The sequence below is a fragment of the Lissotriton helveticus genome, chromosome 1_1 (assembly GCF_964261635.1).
Source record: "Lissotriton helveticus chromosome 1_1, aLisHel1.1, whole genome shotgun sequence".
Classification (NCBI taxonomy): Eukaryota; Metazoa; Chordata; class Amphibia; order Caudata; family Salamandridae; genus Lissotriton; species Lissotriton helveticus.
The window spans coordinates 80,161,090-80,167,870 of record NC_136057.1 but is presented as its reverse complement, the minus strand read 5'-3'; positions in this window follow the sequence as shown (position 1 = coordinate 80,167,870).

Genomic DNA, 6,781 nt, shown 5'->3' with positions numbered 1-6,781 from the left:
TATCAACCAGGAGCATGACAGGGGCATCGAAGAACCAGAAATGAGCCTGGTTGTAAATCTAATGGGCAACGAACTATCTGAGCCACAGAAAAGAATACTGGAGAAAGGCTTAGGATATGTCCCCACTGCCAACATGGACAAATTCCACCTCTGCAAGGAAATACAGGAATTCATAAGGAGACTTAAGTTACAGGTCTTTTTCAAAGATAAGATGGACACCCAAGAAAAAGGAGACACTGGACTCAAGCCACGATCCACCTTTACTCCGTTGAACAACACTCTCCCTATAGAACTCCTGACCTTCGAGAAAGCAGTCATGAAAGATCTGGAAGCTCTCGACCCAATGCAGAAATGAGTCTTCCAAAATGTTTCCAACGAAGAACGACAAGCGCTCCGTGAATTAAGTAACAACAAACAATTGGTCATAAAACCAGCGGCCAAAGGGGGTGCAACTGTACTAATGAATAGAGAACAATATGACAAGGAGTGCACCAGGCTGTTACAAGACAAAAGGAACTATGAAATTCTTCCATCGGATCCAACTGAGAGAATTACAATCAAAATCAAGACAATGGTAGAGGAGGCACTGTCGCACAACTGGATTACCAATAATGAAGGGGAATTTCTGTGTCAAAAGAACCCAAGGACCCCTTACTTGTACATCTTACCCAAGATCCACAAGGACCTTGAGAACCCACCGGGCAGACCGATCGTATCGGGGATTGGGTCAGTCCTTGAACCAGTCTCTAGGTTTGCGGACGCATTCCTAAGACCCATGGTACAAAGAACATCAACCTACCTCAGAGACACAAAGGATGTGTTAAATCTACTCGAGGAGGTGTCATTTGACCCTAACACACAGCTGTTAATCAGCTGCGATGTGGAAAGCTTATATACGAGCTTGCCCCACAACGAAACCCTGGCAATAATTGAAGATGTCCTCTTCGCAGACGATTGGGAGTACCAAACCCCACGAAACGTGGTGATGGAATGCTGCTCTTTGGCACTTAAGGAGAATTTTTTTGAGCACAATGGCACCCTGTACCTCCAAAAACATGGGACCAGCATGGGAAGCACATTTGCTCCAAGCATAGCTGGTCTCTATGTTCACCACCTTGAGGAAACCAAGATACTGAGTACCAGTAACCCATTCTGGCAAAAGATCTTGACCTGGAAGAGGTACATTGATGACATCCTTATCATCTGGGATGGAGATGATAAGACCGCCCAACAGTTCCTGACATGGCTCAATTACCAAGATGAATTCCTCAAATTCACCAGTGTCACGACAAAAACAAATCTGATATTTCTGGATCTGAACATCTTCCCCAAGAATGGCAGACTGATGACAACAACCCATTTTAAGAGCATCTCTAAGAACTGTCTCTTGATGTACCAGAGCTTCCATCCGAGACATCTGAGGGACAATCTACCCTACGGTCAGTTCTTGCGACTCCGTAGGAACTGCACGGAAGTTGCCAATTTCAAATCACAGTCAGACGATCTACGGAAAAAGTTGCAAATGAGGAATTACCCTCTAAAGATCATCGATCAAGCCTATAAAAGAGCAAGGAACAATTGTAGAGAGAGCCTCCTGGAAGAAAAAGTAAAAAAAGTGGAAGTGCAGAGACCAATATGTGTCACCACGTATAACACCAACTCAGATCAAGTGAGTAAAATCATTAACAAGAATTGGAAGATTCTAAATAGCGGGGGTCTGGAAATTCCAAAACCTATGTTTTCACATAAAAGAGCACAGAGTGTCAGAGATATATTGGTACATACCAGACCCAAGGACAACAAGGTCAATAACCAAGGCAATCCAAACTTTGTACAAGGGCACTACTCGTGCGGCGGATGCAAGGTATGCTGTCTGACCAGAAAAAGCAAGAAACTGACCTTCAACAACGGGACAACATGGGAACAAAGAACATTCAGCAACTGTAACAGTTCCAATGTCGTATATCTCATCACCTGTCCCTGCAAGCTCGAATATATTGGCATGACGAGCAGGGCGGTGAAGTTGAGAATAGGCGAGCACAAAAGCACAATCAAGTGTAAGAAGTCCAGCACTAAACTAACAAACCACTTCTTAGAAAGTGGCCATAAACCTGAAGACATAATGTGGACTATAATTGAACAGATTGACAACGAAAAACATCTCCTGGAAAAGGAACAGAGATGGGTTTTTCGTGTCCAGTCCAACAAACATGGATTGAACGATGAAATTCCATGGGGTCAGTTATAGAATACCTGTACCTACTCCCCTCTCTGAGGCACCCCCCTATCCGTGGCTAATTTAAAGACCTATGCCCCTACCACGATCCAAGAATTATCTGCATGCGGAGAAAACACCCTTCTTAAAACAGTGTGACTGTGGTGTAACTACTGTGCACAAAAACCTCATAGTGGTCAAACCTTACACCCCAATAAACTATGTCTACCGAAGCCTATGTAATTAGCTAGCCCCGCTGCCCAGCCTATATGTCCAACATTGTTTTTTCTAAATTCAGGAGCAAACCTGTAACACAAACAGGGTAGAGGTCCAATTACTTCGAACATCTGTTCCCCTAATTTGGCAATCCAACCTACAACGCAGTCCAGGTCTTCTTTTCCAAGGGGTTCTAAAATCCTCAGTAACGACCTTTTCACATAAGAAATTATCTTCCCTTAATTTTAAGGAAATAGAAATAAAATTATCACTGATGGATTAATAGCCGATTTATAGAGATCCCATCTCCGATAATCAATTCCTTTCTAATCTCTGATGGGCTGGCAACTGTTGAACATTAATAGACATGGAAGTAAGACTTCCGCAGTAGCACACCCGCGTTCCATCGCAGGCGGCCATTTTGGGTTAGCGCGCTAGTGTTGCAAAGGAGACTTCCAACGTGACACCAGCGCGTAGCACAGCTTAAATGATCACCGCTCCCCACACGCGAGCATTCTACAGAGCGGCAACACGGGTAGAAGTAAGGCTTAGGGACTATGCGGACAATGTAAGTCAAAGACTTTTACCAAAGGTCTCAAAACATTTGGTTTTCGAGATATGGGCTTCACTCCTCGCAGAGTGTGTTTGTTTATGACGCTAAGGGCGTGGTTTCCTTTTTTTCAGAGCGCCGCGGTGAATACCTACCGATTGTCAGCTCATGGGGCATATCACGCTCGCCACAGCAGTATGTATCGTTAACCATTCAAAAGTTGGGGTGTGCCCCGTTTTGGGGATTTTTATTGATTCAATGACTAATTCTAAGACCAGTAAAAGAAATCGGGTTCCTCGTTTTTAACCCTGTGGGGTGCCGCTGTATGCATTGAGTTATGAGAGTGTGTGTGTGTGGAGATTGTAACAGCCCTAATTACAAGGGGCACCACAATGTTCGGCGATTTTTCACGAACAGTCAGGGGATGGCAGATTGAACCATCACTCTGTCCATAAAGTCTTGAGTTTAGGCTTTATGTAATGGGCAAATGAATATGATGAGTAGAATTGTGGCGCAAACAATAACGAAAGCGCAGAGATAAACCACTGCTACAAATGTAAACATTTGTGTTTTTCTCCTATGTTCGGCGATATTCACGAACAGCCAGGGGATGGCAGATTGAACCATCACTCTGTCCATAAAGTCTTGAGTTTATTCTTTATGTAATGGGTAAATGAATATGATGAGTGGAATTGTGGCGCCAACAATAATGAAAGCGCAGAGAAAAAACCACAGCTACAAATGTAAATATCTGTGTTTTTCTCCCTCTTTTTTCCTATTTTCTTTACAGAGACCGCATTCAGGTCGTCATTTTTAGATATTTTTGCTTCCCTGGGGCCAGCTCATGCCCTGAAGCTTAAACTAACAGTGGATTTTTACTGCTAGTTTTTAGGACGACAGGCTGACAACACTTAGCAACTGAGCTTTGTTCTAGTAGGGACCATTAGAAGGTCCTGATGAGTAGGCAGTAGGGGACTGCCTACGAAACATGTAGACCAGGTTGTAGCGATTAGCTCAACCCCAAAACCCCCTTCTTAACGTCCCCAGCTAGGGAAGTGAATAAATTGTTTTTTTCCACTAGCCAGAGGATTTTTAACTTTTTTATTCCCACACATCGTTAGGTCCCTACACTTCACTGACATCACCCACCTTGCACTGTCACATAGTCCTGTCACCATATTAGTGCTCCCGCGTAGTCGGTCAGGTCGTAGCACGCCCCGCCCCGTAGAGGGACGGGAAGACCCCAATGATGAAGCATGACACTACTGGATTTTTTTAGTGTGTGAGGGGTATTTTAAAAAGCACATTGCGCTCTCATCTTTACTACCCTAAGAGAGAGTATTTTCACTATATTTTCACCACCCACAAAAAACAAATAATACAAATATATCACTACACATTGATAGAATCTCTTTGTTTATGTATACTAGCATATGAGCCTCAACCTAGAGTGGCAAGGTACTTTTCTGTTCCACCGTGGTTTGTGTTGTAATACAAGGCACGTCTTTACTTCTAATCAGCATGTTGTAACTTCCTTCGTACTAATGCACTGAAAGCTCCATTAACTTCACGAGAGGAATAATAAGGACGTTTACAACAGAAGTAGTGGAACGTGTCACATGTCATGTGGGGGCACTTGGCAGCTATTAATAATGTTTTTAGGACAATAGAGAGTTTCACTTTAATCCACCCCTTTTCCCAGATGTCCCTTCTAATATGGACGGGACCACTGACTGCAGGGAAGACATTAAAATTACGTGGGGGAGTCTAAAGTATGGAAAGCAGCCCTGATCGCCAGTGGAACGATTAATAGACGCGCAAAAGGCAAGGCACCCTTGGCCTGGGCTGGGTGGCACTTGTGTCTTATCTGTGAAAGTTCCTGCACATTTAAAAGTATCCGAGGTGTGGCAAAGTACCTATTCAGAACCCAAGGCTAAGAAACCCTACTCAGAAAATGTGCAATGTCCCTAATTGGTGAGCAACAAAGATTTTTTTTAAGTCTCCCGCTCATCAAGGGCATAAGAGATTGGGGGGCCAGGGTCAAGCAGGAGAGTAATGGACTCTATCATACCCTGACTCTGGAATGAGGTATATCTGTGTGGTAGCAGTACATAAACAATTATCTCTGCATATACATTCTTTTGGGCAACATCAATTTCTATCAATCTCTTCAGTTGATATCTTTGTAGGTATGTGTATGTATATAGCGCACGCCTAAATGTGGATCAACAGAGCACTCTGCAGTATGGTGGTATTGGAATACGATACAAGTTTGTGTGCATCAAGTGAATATTTAAAACAATTACACATTTCACATTTCAAAATATTTTAAGTCTTTTTCTTCCTTCTCCAAATAGGCAAATTCTCAAATACTTCCTGACCCTCAAGCCCCAAACAATGCGCCAGAAGGGAGGTTCTCCTCTCCGGTGTTAAGTATGAACCACAAACCTTGGCATAGTCGCCAAATATATTTACCTCACTTTCCCATTTCATAGGAGGTTCTCCTGGTGAAGTTAGAAAAAATGGTGGGGCTACTGTGTTCTGCATATTAAGTGTTGAAAAGGAAAATAATGAGGCCAGGAAATCGCTGGATGCTCCTCTCACGGCGGAGGAGCTTGGGGAAGCCCTGGGACAGCTTAATGCAGGTAAGGCCCCTGGGCCGAGCGGCTACCCCTGTGAATTTTATAAAAAATTTCACACGCAATTGGGGCCCCACTTTCGGCGTGCACTGGAAGCGGCGCGTACTCAGGGCAGGTTGCCGCCTGATTGGCGTCATGCTGAGATAGTGGTTTTTCCGAAACCGGGTAGGCCCCCTGATAGGCACGACTCATATCGCCCCATCTCGCTACTTAATATAGAAGCCAAAATACTGGCCAAGGCCCTGGCGAATCGGTTGCTTCCATATATAGCGGAACTAGTACACCCCGATCAATCGGGCTTTATGCCTGGTAGGGCTACACGCCACAATATTCGGCGTGCGTGGGCCGCGATCGAAGCTATGGGGGCCACAGGCGAGCGGGCTGCTTTGTTGCTTGCTGATATTAATAAAGCGTTCGACTCGGTAAGCTGGACATATCTGTTCGCGCTCCTGCCCCGTCTCAACCTGGGCCCTGTTTTTATATCCTATGTTAGGCTGCTATATACGGATATCACGGCCGCTGTGCGGGTTGCCGGGGCAGTGTCAGAGACCTTCCGCGTTGGCCGGGGTACCCGACAGGGATGCCCTCTGTCCCCATATCTCTTTGCCCTTGCTATGGAGCCGTTGGCCGCCTGGGTACGTATAGATGCGCAGATGCGAGGATTTGTGTGGCCCCAGGGCCTCTCTGATAGAATTGCGCTATACGCGGATGACGTCCTTTTCTTCCTTACAGACCTGCGTCGCTCCGGGCCGCGAGTACTGGAAATAATGCGGGTCTTTGGCGAAGTCTCTGGCTTATACCTGAACCTAGGCAAATCCACCTTGTGGGTCCTGGGAGGTGGTGCAGTATCGGACCCCTGGACACTGGACCTGCGAGTGGCGACCGGTGGCATGCAATACCTAGGAGTGCTCCTGTCCGAGTCAGCTACTCTCACGTGGGAACGTTCTGTGCTGCCGGTTTGGGAGCGGGTGCAGGCCGACGTGAAAACGTGGTCCCGGATGCCTCTTAACATCTTTGGCCGATCCGCCATCTTTAAGATGGTGGCGCTTCCACGCCTTCTATACCAATTGCAAAACTATCCCCATTCGGTCCCAGCCTCGTGGTTTCGGCAGGTGAATTCGGTCTTGGGGCGGTTCCTGTGGGCTGGGGGTTCTGCCAGGG